Source organism: Rhipicephalus microplus, chromosome 4 (assembly GCF_043290135.1).
Source record: "Rhipicephalus microplus isolate Deutch F79 chromosome 4, USDA_Rmic, whole genome shotgun sequence".
NCBI lineage: Eukaryota > Metazoa > Arthropoda > Arachnida > Ixodida > Ixodidae > Rhipicephalus > Rhipicephalus microplus.
This window is the reverse complement of record NC_134703.1, coordinates 217,536,487-217,558,016: the sequence shown is the minus strand read 5'-3', so window position 1 is coordinate 217,558,016 and position 21,530 is coordinate 217,536,487. Positions and strand designations below refer to the sequence as shown.

At 48.0% G+C, this 21,530-nt stretch overlaps 1 protein-coding gene across 7 annotated transcripts in view; it reads right to left on the bottom strand.

Moving 5' to 3' along the window:
* LOC142814754 (uncharacterized) overlaps positions 1-21,530 on the bottom strand; it is a 208,763-nt gene that overhangs the window by 132,328 nt on the left and 54,905 nt on the right. The window contains exon 2 of one of the 7 annotated variants that reach the window (XM_075894001.1): positions 19,113-19,222. The exons of 4 other annotated variants lie outside the window; for them this stretch is intronic. The gene's annotated coding sequence lies outside the window, so the exon portion shown is untranslated. Of the gene's footprint in view, positions 1-6,126; positions 6,232-19,112; positions 21,219-21,530 lie in introns of those variants that run through there. 2 more of the 7 variants (XM_075893997.1, XM_075894000.1) reach the window with 2 other exon arrangements.

The following is a 21,530-nucleotide window of genomic DNA, read 5'->3' as shown; positions in this document are numbered from 1 at the left end:
ACCCTGAGACATGGTCAGTTCCATATTTCACGACGCACTACAAACATCAATCGTTGGCATATAACCTACCATCTACTTTAAATAAATATAAAGATATTGACACGGTCAGTAAAAAAGACTTCCGCTTATATTTCTTTCACTTGTAATGTCACATACTGTAACATTCTGTGTAATTGAATTGTGCGTAACTTATGCCCCGCCGCGGTGGTCTAGTGGCTAAGGTACTCGGCTGCTGACCCGCAGGTCGCGGGTTCGATTCCCGGCTGCGGCGGCTGCATTTCCGATGGAGGCGGAAATGTTGTAGGCCCGTGTGCTCAGATTTGGGCGCACGTTAAAGAACCCCGGGTGGTCAAAATTTCCGGAGCCCTCCACTACGGCGTCTCTCATAATCATATAGTGGTTTTGGGACGTTAAACCCCACAAATCAAATCAACTTATGTTGTTTCTTTAACATAGTCTTCTGCTTACATGGATTTCTTGCTGTGTTATATAGCCAGTGTTTTTTCTTTTATTTTTGTCTCGAATAGCTAGTATTGCTACATTGGCACGGTGTTATTATTCTGTGTTATTATTGTTTATGTTTATTACTTATGCTATAGCCGTATTTTATTGTATGTATCACTTTTTTATTTATTTTTTCTAGTACTTTTTCTGCACGTGTATCTATTTTCACTTTTTCTTCCTGCAATCTTCCGTCTGGAAATCTATGTAAATCGCTGTATATGTACATACGATATGGTATTCTCTTTTACTTGTTGGTTTTCTCGTCACTGCACCGGACTGCTTGTTGTTACTGCCCTGTATTGTCTTGTCGTTGGGTCTCGTCAAGCTACTTATGTAGCTTTTAACCCAACGCAACCATCCAGCATGTATAAACTGGAAAATAAATTGAATTGAATTGAATGTTGCGTCTTTCCTACTACACCGATTCATACTGCGCCACGGCCCACCTCAGGAGCTTCTCAGCGATCGAGGGCGTGTCTTCTTGTCAGAAGTAGTCGAAGCCATTCTCACGAGGTGCCATTCTGTCCACCGCAAAACTACTGCTTACCACCCGCAGACGAATGGTCTCACCGAACGCTTTAACCGCACCCTCGGCGACATGCTTTCGATGTACGTTGCCGCCAACCACACGAATTGGGATACTATACTGCCCTTCGTCACATACGCCTACAACACCGCCCCTCAGAGCACAACCGAGTTTTCACCTTTCTTCTTGCTGTACGGAAGGCACCCGTCACACACTATCGACACGGTACTCCCGTGCACACCGGATCCATCTGAGTGTGCACTTATTTCTGAGACAGCCAGGCTTGCTGACGAGTGTCGAGAGCTTTCCAAGACTTTTACGACGCATGAGCAAGAGCGGCAGAAGAGTATTTGTGATGGCTCCGCCACATCCGAGCCCACGTTCCTTCGTGTTTCTCTTGTATGGCTCTCAATCTTGACCTCTGTAGCTGGCCTTTCCTCCAAACTACTTCCCGAATAAGAAGGCCCCTACCGTGTCATCGAGCGCACATCTCCGTTTAACTATCTGATCGGACCAATTGAACAAACTTCGAACATGCGCCGTCACGGGCACGACATAGTCAGCGTGGAGCGCCTGAAGGCTTACTATGACCCGCTCATAGTGACAAGCTGTTAGGTCACCAGGCGGCTACCTCTACGTCCCCGGTGTAATCGTAGAGAAGCTTCCAAACACTGAAATTGGTCGAGCTCTCAGGTGCCTTCTAGTGTGTCTACCCAAAAAGGATGCCGCTCGCGCTGAGAGCCCGTGCTTGGCCGTTACTGTCGCCATTGTGCATGTTCGCTGTGTGCCGGCTAATAAACGCCTTAACAATATGAATAATATATACATATATATATATATATACATATATATATATATATATATATATATATATATATATATATATATATATATATGAGACCACGTCCGGTACGGCAGCAACCAGGTTATCCTTTTTTAATCCAGACGCACGAGCCAGAGAGCCAGCCCGCGTGACATACGATGATGATCACTACAATGGTTTCGTCATACAGATGAAGATGAAGTACATAGTCAGCGCTCACACTATTTTCCCCCCTTCGCGAAAGAGGGCAGCAAGTTAGAAAGGGTTGGGACGCCGAATATATCGTTTCAGTCGAGAGACGTGGGTGATCTCGGTGTGGCGGCGACGACGATCAGAAGCCGCGTTGACAGGAGCAACGCGATAGTTGACTTAAGATGTTCGTTCCAGGACAGTGTATGGACCGAGATACCGGTGAAGGAATTTTTCGCAGAGCCCAGGTACACGAACAGGTGTCCACAAAAGGACTTCGTCGCCTGGGTGGAACACAACAACTCGACGCTTCGCATCAAGGTCGATTTTTCTCTTGTCCTGAATGGTAGCAGTGTCGGCGCGGGCGATTTCACGGCAGCGGGCGACGCGAGCGGTGAACTCTTCCGGGAGAGATGAAGGTGGATTGGAAGATGTAGACAAAAAGGTGGTGTCCAGAACAAAAGTCGGTACACGGCCATACACGAGAAAAAAAGGGCTGAAATTCGTTGTACGCTGTATGGCAGTGTTATATGCGAACGTGACAAAAGGAAGTATTGTGTCCCAGTTTTTGTGATCTGGTTGCACGTACATAGAGATCATGTCGGACAAAGTTCGGTGAAAACGCTCAGTCAGACCATTAGTTTCTGGGTGATACGCTGATGTGGTCTTGTGGATGGCGTTAGAGGCCTGTAAGACTTCAGCAAGGACATGTGAAAGAAATGTCTTGTCACTAAGGAGCACACGCGGTGCGCCATGTCGTAAAATAATGGCGCGAAGGAAAAAATCGGCTACTTTAGAGGTAGCACCAGATGAAAGAGCTGCCGTCTCCGCGTAGCGAGTAAGGTGGTCTCCGGCAGTAACAATCCAAGGGTGACCAGCTGGCGTAAGCGGAAGAGGTCCGTATAAGTCTATGCCCACAAATTCAAAGGGAGTTGACGGGCACGGCAGTGGTTGCAATGGCCCCGCGGGAAGAGACGTGGTACGTTTTCGGTTCTGGCATGACGCGCAGGAAGCGACGTACTTGGCGACAGAAGTGGAGAGGCCAGGCCAAAAGCAGCGAGTCCTGAGGCGGTCGTAGGTCTTGTGGAACCCTAAGTGGCCAGCTGTCGCATCGTCATGAAACGCTTCTAGAACTTCCAGACGAAGTGAGCGAGGAATGACGGGAACCCATTGGTTACCGAGAGGATGGTAAATTTGCCGACATAATGTTCCCTCTTGAAGCTTGAAAAGGGCAAGTTGTCGTCTTAGGCGGCTGTTTGGAGCACGCGATAAGCCAGTGAGCCGATCGATGATTGTGCGGCAGTAGGTATCGGCATGTTGGAGCAAGGCGAGATCTGTGGACGAAACAAGGTCTGCCGAGGCAACTAACTGTTTCGAAGCAGCAGCCGTCTGTTTGGTTACTTTGGCGGGCGGTGATGAACAGATGGAAGGTGACACTTCGGCGATTTGCGAGAGCGGGCAACGGGACAAAGCGTCGGCATCTTGGTGCTCTCGGCCCGACCTATATGTGACGCTGTAGTCGTACTCTTGCAATCGTAGTACCCAATGGCCAAGGCGTCCCGACAAATTTTTGAGAGACGATAACCAACACAGAGAATGATGGTCAGTCACTATTGTGAAATGCCGGCCGTATAAGTAAGGATGAAACATTTGTATGGACCACACGATGGCGAGACATTCTTGCTCAGTGATGCTGTAGTTTCGCTCAGCAGGTGACAGAGTACGGCTCGCGTAGGCCACGACTTGTTCTTCGGAAGCGTGGTTCCGCTGAAGGAGGACAGCACCGATGCCAAGTCCACTTGCGTCAGTGTGTAGCACAGTAGGTGCTGCAGGGTCGAAATGGCGAAGCACTGGTCGTGATGTGAGGCATCGCTTGAGGGTGTGAAAAGCGGCTTCGCAGTCCGACCAGACAAAGGGTGCGCTCGTGGTCAGAAGTTCGTGCAGAGGAGCCGCAATAGTAGCGAAATCACGTACAAAGCGGCGGAAATACGACGCTAAGCCAAGGAAGCTGCGGAGGTCTTTCTGTGTGGTTGGTGTAGGAAGGTACAGTACCGCGGCAACCTTGTCGGGATCGGGCTCAACGCCATGTTTACTGACGACGTGACCTAATACCTTGACTCTGTGACTGGCAAACCGACACTTCTTAGTGTTGAGCTGGAGACCGGCCTTAGCTAAACACGTGAGGACTTCGTCTAGCCGTTCCAGGTGCTGTGAGAAGCTCGACGAAAAAATGACAATGTCGTCCAGGTAGCAAAGGCAGGTCTTCCATTTTAATCCCCGCAGTACCGCGTCTATCATCCGTTCGAATGTGGCTGGGGCATTGCACAGGCTGAAAGGCATTACATTGAATTCAAAGAGCCTATATGGCGTAGCAAACGCAGTCTTCCCTTTATCAGACTCGTGCATTGGAATCTGCCAATAACCGGAGCGCAAGTCGAGACTTGAAAAGTACTCGGCACCTTGTAAAGTATCAAGAGCGTCGTCAATGCGAGGCATTGGGTAGACGTCCTTACGAGTGATTTTGTTGAGTGACCTGTAATCAATGCAAAACCGTACCGAGCCATCCTTTTTTTAACTAGTACGACAGGAGAAGACCATGCGCTTGTCGAAGGCCTGATGACATTGCGCGCGAGCATGTCGTTGACTTGTTCTTCTATAAGCTTGCGCTCAGAAGCCGACACACGGTAAGGGCGGCGGCGAATCACACGGGATCCGTCGGTGTCGATACGATTGGGGTCATTGTTGTTTGACCCAGACCTTCGGAACAAACGTCAAAGCAAGTTTTGTGCTTCATTACTAACGCTAGCAAGGCATCAGTTTGCGTTGGGTTGAGATGTTCACACAAAGTGGCCTTGAGAGCAGGAAATGCATCTTCCACTGGCATACACTTTGAGAATGACGAAGCAGATGAACCAGTGACGATTGCCCGATGGGGCGCCTGTTAAAGCAGGCGTTTGGTGTGTAGCGACACCACGGACCCGAGCTAACGGGGGAGTTTCTACTCCCTCCCACGCCTATCCGTGCGTGGCTTTGCCGTGTCCGGGGAAAAGGGGATTCTGGGGGTTGAGCTGACGCTGGGTGATTGGACCTTTAAGGCCCCCCGGTAGAGGCAACACACCCCTTTGGCCCCGGCTTCACGTAGACGGCACACCTGGGCTGACCCACCCAGGGGAAATCGGTAGTCGCCTTTTCCTCTTTCTCTCTCTCTCTACATCTTAGTCTTTTCTCGTCATTAAATCTATCCTGTCTTCTTCTCTCTTCCATTTACTTCCGATTTTTCCTGGCGGCAAGGGTTAACCTTGTGTATGTGCTCTGTCTTGGGCGCAATACATTTGGTTATAGCGGCTGTGTACAGCTGACGTTGACATGCCTCATATATATTTAGGACTTGTCACGTCCCCGTGTTGGGCTCCATGGTGGGCGGCTGGCATGGCTGCCGAACTCACATTTAGTTTATGGCTTTTTCTTCTCTCCCTCCACTGCATGATCGTCCTCTCCCGAAGAGAGGGCGCACCGAAAACTTTTGCAAGTATTTCAGCAAACCGAAAGAAACCTTTCCCCGCTACCATGTAATCCATTGTGAAACCGCTGAAAAGAACGCCAGAACTATTTCGCCTTTCGTTGTTTCCAAATGCCTCACCACTACACTTGGACCAGGTTACCAGGCTACAAGAATGGCCAGTGGGGATCTCCTCCTCGAGGTAAAAAGTCAGAGCCAGTACGAAAACCTCTCAAAACTAGAATCGTTTGAAAACATACCTATCTCAATTACACCACACCGCTCACTCAACACTTCCCGAGGCGTTGTATCTGATCAAGACTTGCTTGACCTGACTGAAGGTGAGCTCCTCGAGGGCTGGAAGGACCAGCAGGTGACACAAGTACAAAGAATCAAAATTAGGCGTGATAAAAAGGAAATCCCAACAAAACACATAATTGTGACATTTTGCACCAGCACCCTGCCTGAACATCTCGAAACAGGATACTTGAAGTTGAATGTGAGACCTTACATTCCCAACCCACGACGTTGCTTCAAATGCCAGCGTTTTGGTCACGGCTCTCAGAGTTGCCGCGGCCAACTCACCTGCGGAAAGTGTGCCACCACAGGACACGCTACAGACGAGTGTAAGGTGGAGGATGGGGCTCACTGCGCAAACTGCGATGGTGCCCATCCCGCATACTCCCGAACCTGTCCAACATAGAAAAAGGAAAAAGAAATTGTTACAATCAAAATCACACAAAACATTACTTTTCGAGAAGCCCGTCGACAAACATCTGGGCTTTTCACAAACAAACCATCGTTTTCCGATGTAGTGCAACAGGGGGCAGCACTACAACGGCCTGCGGCAACTGCCCATGCCAGACACAGTGTGCCCAGGCGATCGCCAATGCCCCCACCCACGGCGGGAACAGCCAAGGCTGCCCTGCCACTCGTCCCCACGGCGACAACCAAGGCCGCTGCAAGCTCTTGCAGCGGCCAGGGTATCCCAGCACCAAAGGAGGTTCCTTCGACCTCTAGCCCAAGAGGACCGAAGGTTTCGCCCCCCGAGGTGAAGGAGACCCCAGGGTCGGCCGATATGAAGGCCTCGTCTCACCAGGCGAGGTCTCAAGCCCAAAACATCAGCTCGCAAATGCGGGCATGCAGTGCCTCTGAGGAGGCAATGGACACCACGGCACCCCTGGTGCAGAAAGATCGGCGTAGCTCCCTGGAGCGCGCCAAACGAAATAAAAAGCCAATAACGGGGCCCGGCGACGGCCCTGTTCTTTGAGTCTTAACGCTTAGCTTAAGAAGCAGACACACCCATTGTTCCTTACACACAGCACTACGTTACCTCCAATATGGCAACACAAATAATACATTGGAACGTCAGAGGACTCCTCAGAAACCTCGATGATGTTCAAGAGCTGTTTTGCAAACATTCGCCGAAAGTGCTGTGTGTACAGGAAACTCATTTAAAGCCTAAAAACATGAATTTTTTGCGTCGGTATGTTCTCTTCCGAAAAGACAGAGATGATGCTGCGGCATCATCCAGCGGTGTAGCCATTATTGTTAATCAAAAAGTAGCATGCACACATTTACCACTGCAAATAACACTAGAGGCAGTGGCTGTTCGAGCAGTTCTTTTCAACAAGCTCGTCACCATCTGCTCTCAGTACATACCCCCACACCACCGTCTTGGAAAACGAGAATTCGAATCCTTAATAGACCAACTACCCGAACCTTATCTGGTCCTTGGTGACCTGAATGCTCATAGCAGTCTATGGGGTGATTCTCGCTGCGACGCACGAGGTCGTCTCATTGAACAGTTCCTTTTTTCCTCCGGCGCCTGTCTGTTGAATAGGAAAGAGGCAACATATTATAACCTTGCCAACAAAACCTACTCTTCCATAGATCTCAGCATCGCATCTCCATCACTTGTATCATTACTCCAATGAAAAGTTCTAAATAATTCCTACGGAAGCAACCATTTTCCTGTCGTTTTGAGTACACAAACATCATACGAATATCCTCCACGAGTTCCCTAATGGCTTATACACAAAGCCGACTGGAAACAGTTTCATAACAAAGCTCACTTATCTTGGACTGACATATGTACGCTAAGCATAGATGAAGTTGTGCAATACTTCACAGCTCTCCTTATTAACACAGCAGCCAAATGCATCCCACAAACATCGGGACAGCCCGGCAAGCGACACGTCCCATGGTGGAACACAGAGTGTCGTAATGCGCGAAAGGAACAGAACAGGGCATGGAGGTTGCTGCGCAACTTGCCGACAGCGGAAAACCTTGGGAGCTTTAAGAAAATAAAGTCTCAGGCAGGAGAACCCGTCGGCAGGCCAGAAGAGAAAGCTGGCAGAAGTTTTTGTCAGAGATCACTTCATATACACAGGAGGCTAAAGTCTGGAACATGGTCGGTAGGATAGCAGGAAAACAAGTACACACACTTCCACTCGTAAACACTCAGGGTGATCCTGATACCTTGGAAGATCAGGCAAACTTCCTCGGTGCACACTTTGAACGGGTATCCAGCTCGTCCCACTATACTGACACTTTCCAAAAATACAGAACAAGAATAGAAAAGCAGAAACTAGAACATAAATCCACTAGATACGAGGCATATAACCAAGCTTTCAGTCTAGCTGAGCTCCGAACATCTCTAAACTCCTGCAGTACTTCTGCCCAGGGTTCTGACCGTGTGGTGTATGAAATGTTAAAAAACCTACCAGCCGAAACACGAAAAACCGTACTTTGTTTATACAATGCTATCTGGTTTTCTGGCACTATCCCTACCTCCTGGAAAGAGGCTATTATTATTCCCATTTTGAAAGAGGGCAAGGACCCTTCTTTAGCTTCAAGTTATAGGCCTATTGCACTTACAAGCTGCCTGTGCAAAGTATTCGAAAAAATGATAAACTGCCGACTTCTACATATTCTTGAAACAAACAATTTGCTCGACCCATTTCAGTGCGGGTTTCGAGAAAGTAGATCCACCACAGACCACCTCGTTCGTATCGAGGCACAGATAAGAGACGCCTTCGTCCATAAACAACATTTTCTCTCTGTGTTCCTCGATATCGAAAAGGCGTATGATACAACATGGCGTTTCGGAATTCTAAGAGACCTGTCCCACCTTGGTGTGCGCGGAAGAATGTTTCATATAACCGAAAGTTACCTGTCAAACCGGGCATTCCGTGTCCGTCTAGGCAGTGTGCTCTCCCAAACATTTGTCCAGGAAACAGGCGTGCCACAAGGTGGTGTGCTTAGTTGCACACTTTTTATCATCAAAATGAATTCTTTGCACTTGTCCATTCCCCGCATGATGTTCTATTGTACATATGTCGACGACGTTCAGCTTGGCTTCAAGTCATGCAACTTAGCCATGTGTGAGCGGCAGGTTCAGATGGGTTTAAATAAGGTCTCCAAATGGGCAGACGAAAACGGATTTCGACATAACCCACAAAAAAGCACGTGTGTCTTGTTCTCTCGAAAGAGAGGCGTGCACTCGGAACCTGACATTCGGCTGAACGGGCAACGTCTGTCCGTCAAAGCCGAGCATAAATTCTTAGGCTTAATCTTGGACAACAAGTTGACCTTCGTACCGCACATCAAGTATTTAAAAACAAAATGTTTAAAAGCCATGAATGTTATAAAAGTGTTGTCACGTACTACGTGGGGCAGTGATAGGCAATGCCTCATGAACCTCTATAGAAGCCTTATTCGTACCCGCCTAGATTATGGGGCCGTTGTCTATCAGTCTGCCACTCAAAGTGCCTTGAAGATGCTTGACCCCGTGCACCATTTGGGCATCCGCCTTTCTACGGGTGCTTTTCGCACCAGCCCCGTAGAAAGCCTTTATGTTGAGTCAAATGAGTGGTCCCTTCATCTGCAGAGAACTTACATGTCCTTTGTTTATTTCCTTAAGGTGAAAGCAGACAAGAAGCACCCCTCATACTTTACAATTAATAATTTGTCGAGCTCAACTCTGTTTCAAAACAGGCCTTCGATGAGGCAGCCCTTCTCAATTCGCCTGAAGTGTCTAGCTGAAGAAACTGAAGTGTCACTTGAACACAGTTTAATGGCTCCTGTAGCATACCCGCCACCGTGGCAGTGGCAGACTATAGACTGCGATGTGTCTTTCCTAGAGGTTACAAAACATGCACCTATTGCCCATATCCGAACATACTTTCTGGAACTTCAACACAAATACACATGTCCTGAGTTCTTCACAGATGCCTCCAAGACTAACTCCTCTGTATCCTACGCTGCTGTCGGCCCATCCTTTTCGGATGCTGGCCCTCTACATCCACGCACAAGTATCTTCACAGCGGAAGCTTACGCGATACTGGTGGCAGCTAAACACATCAAACAATTACAAATACAAAAAGCAGTAATTTATACAGACTCCCTCAGTGTGGTAACGGCTCTGCACACTCTTAAAAAACAAAAAACCCAGTCCTTGTCTCACTTTACTCCAATTTGTGCACACTCTACACGCACAAACAACATGTTGTAGTGTGCTGGGTGCCAGGGCACCGTGAAATCCAAGGCAACGTGAGGGCGGATCAGCTCGCTGCATCCGTCCATGAGAGCACCGCCATTACATCCATATCAATCCCTGCCCTTGATCTTAAGCCGTCTCTCAAACTAAACCTCAGGGACTACTGGCAGAGCAAGTGGGATACACACACACAAAACAAACTACACGTTATCAAGCCACACCTTGGCCATTGGCCACCAGTATCAAAATCACGTCTAACAGAGGTAACACTAACAAGACTCAGGATAGGGCACATATACACGACACACACACATCTTTTATCCGGTGGTGATCCACCATTGTGTGACACATGTGGTGAGGCTTTAACAGTTTTTCACGTTTTAATCCAATGTAAACAGTTAGACACTGTAAGAAGACAACACTTCCCATTACCCTACCGACAACATATACCTTTACACCCTGCAATGTTTGTCTGTAGGGAACCACTTTTCACCCATAAATCATTGTTAGCTTTTTTAAGAGATGTTAATTTCTACCATGTATTATACCCAGGCATTGCGTAGCGTGACCTCTCAAGAGAGGTCACTGCTGCTGTGATTACATTTAAAAGCACTTGCCTCGCAGCCCTTGGACACAAGGGCACTGATGAGGCAAGTGTTCTAGTGCCAAATATTTTTACATGTTTTTATTATCAAAACCTTTGTCACCCTTTTCAATATGCATATCACGCCACTGTCATGTCTTTAATACTTATGTTTTTACCCGCATTATCGCGAGGAATTTTAAGGCCCCTATACAGCCATGCAACATATCATTGTCCGCATCTCTATACTCATTGAAATGGCGCTCTTTGGCCATCAATTGTGCCATAAAACACCCCACATTATCATCATCATCAAGAACCAGTGACGACACAAAGCGGTGCTCCTTCAGTAATGCTGGCAACAGTGGTCCCCTCAGGCAAAAGAAGTGGTTCTGGCGTCGTGTTGCAGGCCGTGATGCTTGCATAACCACGGGAGAACCGCACTAAACAAGATGCGATGGTGATCCCTCGAAAAATGCAGCGCTGGCAAGGAGAAACCACAGCGTCACCATCTAGAATGTCTCGTGACTTGATCGTAAGGACACGTTCTCGTCCGGGAGGCAGGAGGAAATCCGCAGCTGTCACAAGGTTGGGTGACGAAAGGTCGGCAGCAGAAGAAAGCTCAGTGTCCGTAATACGAATGAGGGGCTGACCACACGAAATTACAGCAGACGCCGCTGACAAGAAGTCCCAGCCTAAGATTATCTGATGAGCGCACGAAGACAGCACAGCCAATTGTATGTGATGACGGATCCCATCGATGAGAATACGAGCAGTGCACAACCCGGTCGGGCAAATTGGACTGTCATTAGCACCGCATAACATGGGACCGGCATAAGGAGTTCGCACTTTACGCAGGCGAAAACATAATTCACGATCAATTACCGAAATTGCGGCTCCAGTGTCTATAAGGGCGTCAACAAAAACACCTTCCACAGAAACAGGCAGTAAATTAGCTGGACGAGACGGAGGAGTTGTAGCGTTCCGACGACAAGCAGTTTCCCCTCCAAAAACGGCACGTTCTACTTTTCCGAGTCCCGAGAGATTGGAGCGGGACGCAAGGGTGATGACGTACGCCGAAACGGTGACGGAGAACAGAGGTAACACTAACAAGACTCAGGATAGGGCACACATACACGACACACACACATCTTTTATCCGGTGGTGATCCACCATTAGCAGAAACTAGAACTGGTGTCGAGATGAACGAGAATGATCAGGTCCAGCATGAGACCGTGGAGGGGAGGGCGACTGACGAAAGGTGGATGGATACGGTGCGGGATCGTATTCATCGGGTCTCGGGGAAAAGTCTCTCTCGTAAGCTGAGTAACCACGTCGTTCATCTTGCTGACGGCGGCGGCAGAAACGGGATATATGACCCCTTATGCCACAGTAGAAGCAGACGGGGCGGGGAGGACGCCATGTAGAATAGTGGCGTGGCCTTGGCGCTTGCGTTGTCATCGCAGCCACATGGTCGCATCCGACGTCCGCAGGCACGGTTGGAACTGGTGCAGGGGCCCGCGATGCAACTTCTGCGTACGAAGGCACTGGGAAGCGCACAGGAGACGGGGCATGTGTAGCGCTTGTCATTGATGCCAGTTCGTCCTTGATTATCTCTCGCATGTTGGGAGGAGGTGTGTGGACAGACGCAATGGTAGGGTTGCCTGGAATAAGGCCGTGAAGTTCTTCTCTGACAATTGTGCGGATAAGGGCCCGCAATTCATGCTCTTTGGTAAAGCGAGCGTCGCAGGAGGCGTGTGGAAGGCGCATGGAATGAAGCGCGTCCACGCGTTGGCATGTAATGATGACGTCCCGGACGGTAGTGCACTGAAGGCCACAGAGTTGATACCTTTCAGTAGATGACGGATGCGATCGGCCTCCGTCATGTCATTTTGTGCTCGGTGACAGAGAGCCAGAATATCTTCAATGTAGGACGTATACGATTCGTGGTCCCCTTGGATGCGGGTTGCGAGCTTCTGTTTCGCTACTACAGAACATCCTGCGGACGTGCCAAATACCTGACAGAGATGCCCCGTGAAGGCCGACCAATTGGCGAAGTCGCTCTCGTGGTTGTAATACCAGGTTTCAGCGACGCCATCAAGGTAGAAAGGAACGTAGCGCAGTTCGTGCGCCTCGTCCCAATAATTACAAACGCTGGTTCGATCATAACTGTCGAGCCATTCTTCGACGTCTTCATTGCGAAGGCCGGAAAATACCGGAGGGTCTCGATGAGAGGTACTCACGGTGTAGTGAAGCCTAAGTGGCTGAGAAGGAGCGGTTGCAGCAGCGGGCGGGTTGGGTTCTGCCATTGCTGTTGCTTGAGGGCACAACCGTCGACCAGACCGGAGCTCCAGGGGTGATGGGTTGAGCAGGAGGACGTGGGAACCAAAGCACGCTCCACCACTTATGAGACCACGTCCGGTACGGCAGCAACCAGGTTATCTTTTTTTAATCCAGACGCACGAGCCAGAGAGCCAGCCCGTGTGACATACAATGATGATCACTACAATGGTTTGGTCATACAGATGAAGATGAAGTACATAGTCAGCGCTCACACTATATATATATATATATATATATATATATATATATATATATATATATATATATATATATATCATTTTTTTGTGGTGGTCATTACCACTGTCATTCATTTCGTTAATCCAAATTGCGTTCTCTGTGTACCTTCAAAAGACGTTTCAAATTTCGCGCTCTTAAAGTTCTTCGAATATTTTTAAATATAACTTGGCGAGAATTTTTATTCAATCGCTCATTCAATCAAGTAACATACGCTTCAGGTATTTGTATAGTATATGAATCTACATTTTTAAATTTATATCCTGTAACTAAGCTTTCTTCTCAGCATAATAAATTAGGATGTGCAAATGCGATGCGGTTCTGCGCGGCTGTAACCATTCTACTTGTTTGGACGCCCTGGGGTGTTATTCTGGTATAGATGGTTTCGCTAGCGCTTGAAGGTCTCTTGCAACATTTTGCGTTCACTGTGAAACACCTTTGCAAACTTCCTGTTTAGCTTGTTTTTACCTGGTTTTAGACTTCGTTGCTGGCCGCGGCTGCTTGTCTTCCGATGTTCCAAGCAGATAAAATTGTTCTGATGAAGTGTTCACAACTCTAGCACATGCTGTGTCAAGTCAAGATGCAGTCTGCAAGTCTGAACTAATTTTACGGGCTAATGAAAACGTTCTGCTTTCCGACCAATGACGATAGAACGAGCGCCTAGATTGCAGCGATCATGCGAGAAAACTGTATTCCCACTAAGAGCACACAGCTTTATTCTGCCTACTTCATTAAGGGCAATGTAAAGCTCAGCGCCGACTAGTGGTACAGAGGCGACACTCAGGCGTTGATTGATATTTGGGGTTTAACATCCCAAAACCACCATATGATTATGAGAGACGCCGTAGTGGAGGGCTCCGGAAATTTCGACCACCTGGGGTTCTTTAACGTGCACCCAAATCTGACCACACTGGCCTGACAGTCAGACGTAAGACTAGTAGAATGTCGCCGTTACTAAGAACACATCGGTCATTGTCGTCCTCCGCCCGTGGCAGATGTGTGTATACTGACGCCTGAAATAGGTAGCACAACGTGAAACCTAACACTGAAAGTCCATCCATCGCAAAGGTGTTCGAGCGACATCATTGGTGTGTACTGTTCGAAACAACGCTGGGAACTAAGTACAGCGCTCAGTATGAATCGCCGAGCAGTGTTCATGTTTTCTTGTCCTTGCACTCGAATTTTTTTAAGCGACACCAGCGAGTGGGCTCTCATCTGTGCGAGCAAATGACTTATCGCCTGCCTTTCCGCCGCTAACATCGCCGCCTCATTTATCTTGCGGTGTGAACATGGACCCTAGAAAGTTTTGTTTATGAAGAGTTCACTCGGGAGTAGTCATAATAGTCTGCGTGACCCAACCACAGTAGACGTGATCACATAATCAGTACATTTCATAATTTCTCAGTCGCATGAACACTTTGGATCGTGAGTGGTTCCAATTGCCGCTGATCTCTATAAAAAGTGACCGGTGTGACACAGGTGCAGAAATAAGCATTTTATGCCAAGGTTGAGTGCTTAGACGAAGGCACAAATATGCTCGTGGTTCGACAGGAAGCATGTTTTAAGTTCCTGTCGAAAAGCTGAATTGTACAGCTTCCCTATGAATCGAGCACTCTTCTCCGGCATATCGACAATTTGTGTGCGCTTTGAAGACACGCACATGAAAAATAAAAGTGCGTTGTCAATTCCCTGTCCGCGTCTACAAAAAGTGTATCCGCATCGTCGACATGCGGAACAAACTGGCCCAATTAGGTTCCCTGACAAACTTCTTCTGCAATTTGTGCGTTTTCTATCAGCCACTGGTATAACACACAGCTGGCGGCCACGGTCATGGGAACTCCTCGGCGGATATTTCACGCGGCGCCCATCGGTTACCCGAGCCGTGTTACCTGCAGCAGAGGTCGCACCTGTACTTCCCGTGTGCTACATCAAGCCTTTTCGTGTAGCCGCAAACGTTGGTTTTAACACGTCCTAAGGAATGCGCCAAAAATCATAGAGCGGAAAACTCAAACACACCATGAAAACACCGCCGAGACCATTGAAAAAGCATTACCGGAAGTGGCGCACCGGAAATCTTCTGGAATAGGCTGTTCGGCGTGAGCCAGTTTTTTTACAAACACCGAAACCGTCCATAGTGTACTAGAATATCGGGTAGCGTGTTCAGGGAGGAGCCGTGGCTGACGCAGTTGGTATTGACAGCCACGAGATGACGCCACCTTAGCATGGGTTGTCACCTCACGCTTTGAACTTTATGCACTTCTGTGCTTTGATATTAGTAATAGCAGGGCTTTAACGTCCCAAAACCACCATACGATTATAAGAGACGCCGTAAAGGAGTGCTCCGGAAATCCGACCACCTGCAGTGCTTTAACGTGCACCTAAATCTACTAGGTACACGCACCTCAGTATTTGCGCCTACGCCGAAAATGCAGCCGCCGCGGCCGGGATTCGATCGCGTGATATGTGCTTGCATACGTGATTGATGACACGTCCGCGAAAAGCTTTCTGATAGGGTGTGTTTGTACTGCATTAAAAAAACGAAATGTCAACGCTGCAACGCACGGTCCGAATGCAGGTATTAACAAACCACGGTGAAGCAGTCATCCCTGAGGAAACTGCCTGCAGTTTTCAAAGCTCTGTTGGTGAACGAATAGAAAATGAGAAAGATTGAGGTATCGAAGGAGCATCTATAAACCCGAAAGTTTCTTGTTATACTACTGATATATCAAGTCGTAGTCTGCACACTGCGAAAGCTTCTACTTCCTTCGTTACGCGCGCGGCACCGTTCTTGTCGATAGTTGCATCATGCAATTTTAATTACGCTGCTAGGTGACAGAACTGCCATTTGATTGAAAGGCACGCCGTAGCTAAACACTTGGGAATAATTATGACAATCTTAAGCCCTTAAACGATTACGTGCCCACCGAAATACTGCTGCTGTAGCCGGGATATTGCACTGTACAGTCAAAAGAACATAACACTTGGCACTACTGTCAGACTGCAAGAAAGAAATAAACCCTTTATTTACGAGCACGCATACTGCAGTGAGCAGTACCACCGATCAAATTCATCACCATTCCATGGAATTATCAGTTTACGATCATTTCATCACGCTGGCACCTTTTTGAACACAGACTGAATTTTGCTTGCAGCTTTTTTTTCGTTTTGCCTCTCGGAGCTGGTTGATGCCCTTCACAAAAAAATGAAGTCGTGACAGCACGTAAATTATCGCTGTCTTTGACACAAGATGCGGTGCGATCAAGCTCATATAAATTGAAGGTAAACAAAGATTGAGTAAGCATTCTAGTGAAGCTGCTGTCCTGTAGTGTTCGCCACCTCGGGTTCGTAGTCAGCAGGAAAGTCCATCGATAAACCTGAATCAGTGGTCTCACCGTCAAAACAGGGTGCTGCATTTTTCTTGGAGATGGTAGATTCGACCGCAGAATTCTTCCGCTTTCTCGGAGATCTTGGATGCGGCGTTTTCTTCGATAAGTAGCTTGGAGTGTTCGGCAGTAACATCGGCACGGCGTCCGGCGTTAGCTCCGGTCCCCTACATGGTACACGAACTTCTTCGCCGTTTTTAACGTGCACGTAGTCTCCGAGACCACATGAAGGCTCGAAGTGTAGCTCACATACAGAGCAGCTTTCGTTCAAGGTCCCATTCTTTCTATGTAAATTCTGTTCCCAAACCTTCCTCCGTGCTTCGTCTTTGAGTGCAGCGAAAAGCGACGGCTGCTCACTTTTTTTCTAATGTTATACCCTGTTTCGCACCTAGTTCAAAGCAGTGTCGTTGCCGTTGATGACTCGGCATTGCATCACTGTCACGTGGCCAGCAAAAACATTGTCATAGAAACTTTTGTTAAGCGGGCGCGAACACAAGCAACAGGTCACTGAACAGCACCCGATTCTGTGCCGACCGGTTGCGCCCTCGCGATCTCCGACGACAGTGCAGCTCTGGCCAACTGGGTTGGTCCTACGCCACCTCCTGACGCCGGTCTCCTATGGCGACGACAGCGTAGCTCTGGCCGACTGGATTAGCCATACGCCATCTCCTGTCGCCAACAAGAACTCTCGCCAGTGGTGCCCTGTCCTCGGACTCCTGCAACCGTGCCCATCTTTTCTGTCTTCTCCCTACTTCCGTCGTTTCATGTCCCTACGCCTCGCTCTCCCCGTCCTCTCTTTCTCTGTCTCTCTACCTTTTAATCCTATCCTTTTATTCCCTTTTCAACCCCCATCCCTCGTGAGCTACTGTTGAGGTGTCTTCCCCCTGAAAGACAGTTACGGGGCTCACTTTTCTTTTCTTTTCATTTATAATCACCCCCCCCCCCCCCGAAGGCAGTAGGCAGAGCGGCGTGGAGCAGCTGACAGTCCTGCCAGCTCATGTTACGGCAGCGCCGCCTTGAGCACCAGTTTTTTGTCCACGTGCGCCACTTCACGCGATGCGTGGCCAGAGAGGGTGCCTATCACACTTCCTCATAATCTAGTACACTATAATTTTTGTCACTGTCCAATGCCGCCATGTTGTCAGATTCAGATATTGATGGAGGATAAATGGTGCAGTGGACTGCTACGACCTCTTTGATTGTCCTAAAGTGCCGCCATTACAAACTTTGACAATGTGGTGGAATTAGACAGTGTCGAGAGCAGCATCCCCGATTATGTTGGCTAGAATTAGCCACCATATCTCGGTGTATAGTGAACTAGAATAATCTAGTTCACCATATCCCGGCGCATGGAGGAAGGAAACAACTGAGGAGAGGCCCTGATGTCACTCGTTGTGAAGCCGTGGTGAAGCTGAAAGTCTCCCATATTGACTAGGCAAATTCTCCTCTCTTGTTTACATCAGAATGTGAAGCAGAAGGTGCGACTCTCTCTGGCGCCTAAACTGCGTGCATTGCGCAGCACGCCTGTCGTGGCTAACCGAAAACCTTCGAATGGGGCTCAACACGCTGGGCCAGCGCAACACCGTCGGCGAAATCATTTCGTTTGAGTAATAACAGCGAGCAACAACTCGCTGGCAATGAAGCAAGTGCAAAAGAACGCGCGCTAGATGCACTGACAACAGTGAATGTGATGTCAGTGTTTTCACGTTATTACTTCACGCGCTGTACAGACAACACGATCTGCCGTGTGCCGCCTTTCACGGTTGCATTCCGCCACGCGGCAATGCGGCGCCCGGCCACTGTGCCCGCGTTTAGCGCGAGACTCCCCGCACCATCAGCATTCAGCAAGCCTTGTGACTTTGAACACGATGAAAGTGACACTCGAACATGGTTGCTCTAACGTTGAGAGCACAATGCTGGGGGCGGTGGGTTATGTGTAGTGGGCATCTACTGGGTGTTCAAAATTAGGACTTATGTTTTTTTTAAATCAGGTGCTCGAAGGCACGTCACAACCACTTGTTCAAATAAGTTAAGGTGCCAGGGGGACAGAAAGATGTTAACTATCGCTGTCAGCCGCCCAATGAATTAAAATTCATTATTTACCTTTTTACTGGCTGCGGTAAGTTGGCATGTTTATATTGTAAAAAAATAAAAAAGGCTGTGGTGTTTGTACACAGTTTCAGTTGGAAGATTGTTTTCTAACACACCTGCGCTCCGAGATATCTGGTTAGTTTATTTCTCTTTCGTACGATTACGCATGCAAGAGGGTGAGATTCCGCGCAGAGCTCCTCCCTAAAGTGACAGTGACGCATCTGTTGCGTCTGGTGTTTAGTATGTGAACAGGGTGAAAGCGTAGGCATACATGATAACTATTACCTTTGCTCTTTCGGCCAGCGCAATCAAAATGTGACAGCGCGGTGTGCCATGAGCCTTACGCATAATCCTGATAAACTCCATAACAGGAGACCGTTTATCAAGACATTTACGTCAATATAGATCACATGGAGACATCTTGTGTACGCGTTACCTTTACCGTCCTGTTCTAGGCTTCCTCCGGTAGCACAGCTTCTCTGCATTGAAGGTCTACCAAGGAAATTCACGTGGGGTTCTTTTGAGCTGCTTCTGGCTTGAGGCACTCTACCAAAGAAAAAGTAGACGTTGTGCTTGCAATCGCTGGAATGAATTGCAACGCTTCGTTGGCTATGGAGTTTTACGTGACTTGCCACCCACACCGCTCCCTTCCAACGAGGCCCCCTTTCATAAACCTATTTCGACGCTTTCGAACAACAGGCTCGGTCCACCTTCTAAGACATACCACGAAGGAAATCGTCGATGAAGATTTTCAAACCGACGTTGTCGCGTGCGTAATGTCAATGCCAGCATCCAGCATCCAACAGATTGCCGATCAGTGCGGTAGCATCGTCGGAACAGTCACAAATGTTTCAAGAAAGCCCAAGTTCCGTTCATATCACGTTTACCTTCATCAGGACCTAAATGACGTCGACTTTGAAAAACGAGTGGGCTTCTGCAATTGGGGCCTCGGCCGAACCGATCAAGAAAATGATTTTTTTTTCACAGATTGATTTAGACTGACGAAGCTTGGTTTTGCCGAAATGGAAGTGCTAATCTTCCCCCCACCCATTATTGGGCACAACAATGTCCACAATAGCTAAGGCAGCGCAAGCATCAAGTTCAATGGAGTGCGAATGTGTGGCAAGGCATACTCGTGGACACAATCGTTGGACCTCACTTTTTAGGACAACTTGAACGGCAAGATGTATACAGAAGGAATATTAGGTGTTGTCATTGTTGACCTTGTCTTCAGTCTTTCCCTTAATGATCTACGTGAAGTATGGTTTCAGCACGATGGAGCACCACCGCATTTTTCTACCAGGTTACAAAGCTGGTTGGATAGATGTTTTCCACTACAGTGGCTTGTGAGTGCGATGTTTTGAACACCAAGGTCTTCTGACTTTTTAAACTCGACTTTTTTTTGGGGGGCTAGGTTAAAGATTGAGTTTACGTGACACAGCCCAGCGATGGTAACGACATGAAGGATGAAAGAACATCTGGCTGTGCGACTCCTGCAGAAATAGTGCGCAGAGTCATCAAGTCGACGCGAGAGTTATTCATGCTGTGCCTTGCTACTGAAGGGAGGCATTTCGAATACATTTTGGGGCATTGACGTATTGAAAGGTGAACAGATTTGAAGAGATTTGTGCATAATTCAATTAGGCTTATGTAGCAGCAGGAAATATGCGTCAGCAAGGATAAAACTGTTTCGGCAATCATTGGTGAAGTTGTTGCTCTTGGTTTCAAAAAATGTTACAGTACTGGGTCATCAGCAGTCACGCTCTTCACGTATCCCAGGCAACGTCCACGCAAGCTTCTCTAGTCATTATTACGCACCCGCACTGGGATCCAGATTTTCAGCTCGCACCAATCTCTCGGCGTTGTATCTGCAGCTAACGTTAGGGGCTTTTCAGTTGCGTGTGACGACACTGGTTGCAGGGGCTCATCAATTTTTTTTCTTTCGATGGAAAGTCAAGGCTATCTGTTATCACATTTACCCTCTTCACACAATAAACAGCGCACGCAGCAGATGCGTCACTTTAGGGAGGATTGAGCTTTGCGCTGATCCTCACCGTCCTGCATACGTAATCAAGCGAAGGACAATTAACCATCGGAGCCGGATATCTCAGAGCACAGGCGTGCTAAAAAAATCTTCCAAGTAAAACTATGTATAAACACGACTGCCTACATTTTTTGTCAATACAGACATGCCAACTTACCGCAGCCTATAAAAAGTTAAATATAAATTTTAGTTAGTTGGGCTGCTGATAGCAGTTATTATTATCTGACTTTCTGTCCCCTGACCACTTAACTTATTCGCACAACTGGTTCTCACATGCCTTCGAGTACCAATCTAAAAAAATCATAAAGCTTAACTTTGAACACTGGGTATGAGGACGGCCACACTAGGTACACTTTTCGCACCATTTTGTCGTGTGGAGAACGCAGCCCATAGAAGCTCACGGCTGTTGTCGGGGCAATAGCCACGCGCTAATCGTTGCCACGCGCAACCGTAACCACGCGCAACCACGCGTAACCGCGCGCAATAGCCACGCGCAACCGTAACCCCCCCCCCCTCTCTTCTTCGCTAACGCGATAAGCTCACGCACAGACGACCCAAGCCGGAAAGACGATGTTCCCTCCGCAGAAAGTGGAGGCTAGCGCATTCTTCCATGTGAATATATATATATATATATATATATATATATATATATATATATATATATATATGGGCCGAAAGATAGTGAACGAAAAAATAACTTGCCGTGAAGAGAAATCGAAGCTACTACCTCAAGATAACGAGTTCGATGCTCTAACCACTGAGCTATCACGACGGCTATCCCCCCAGCCACTTTATTGGGTTTATATGTGA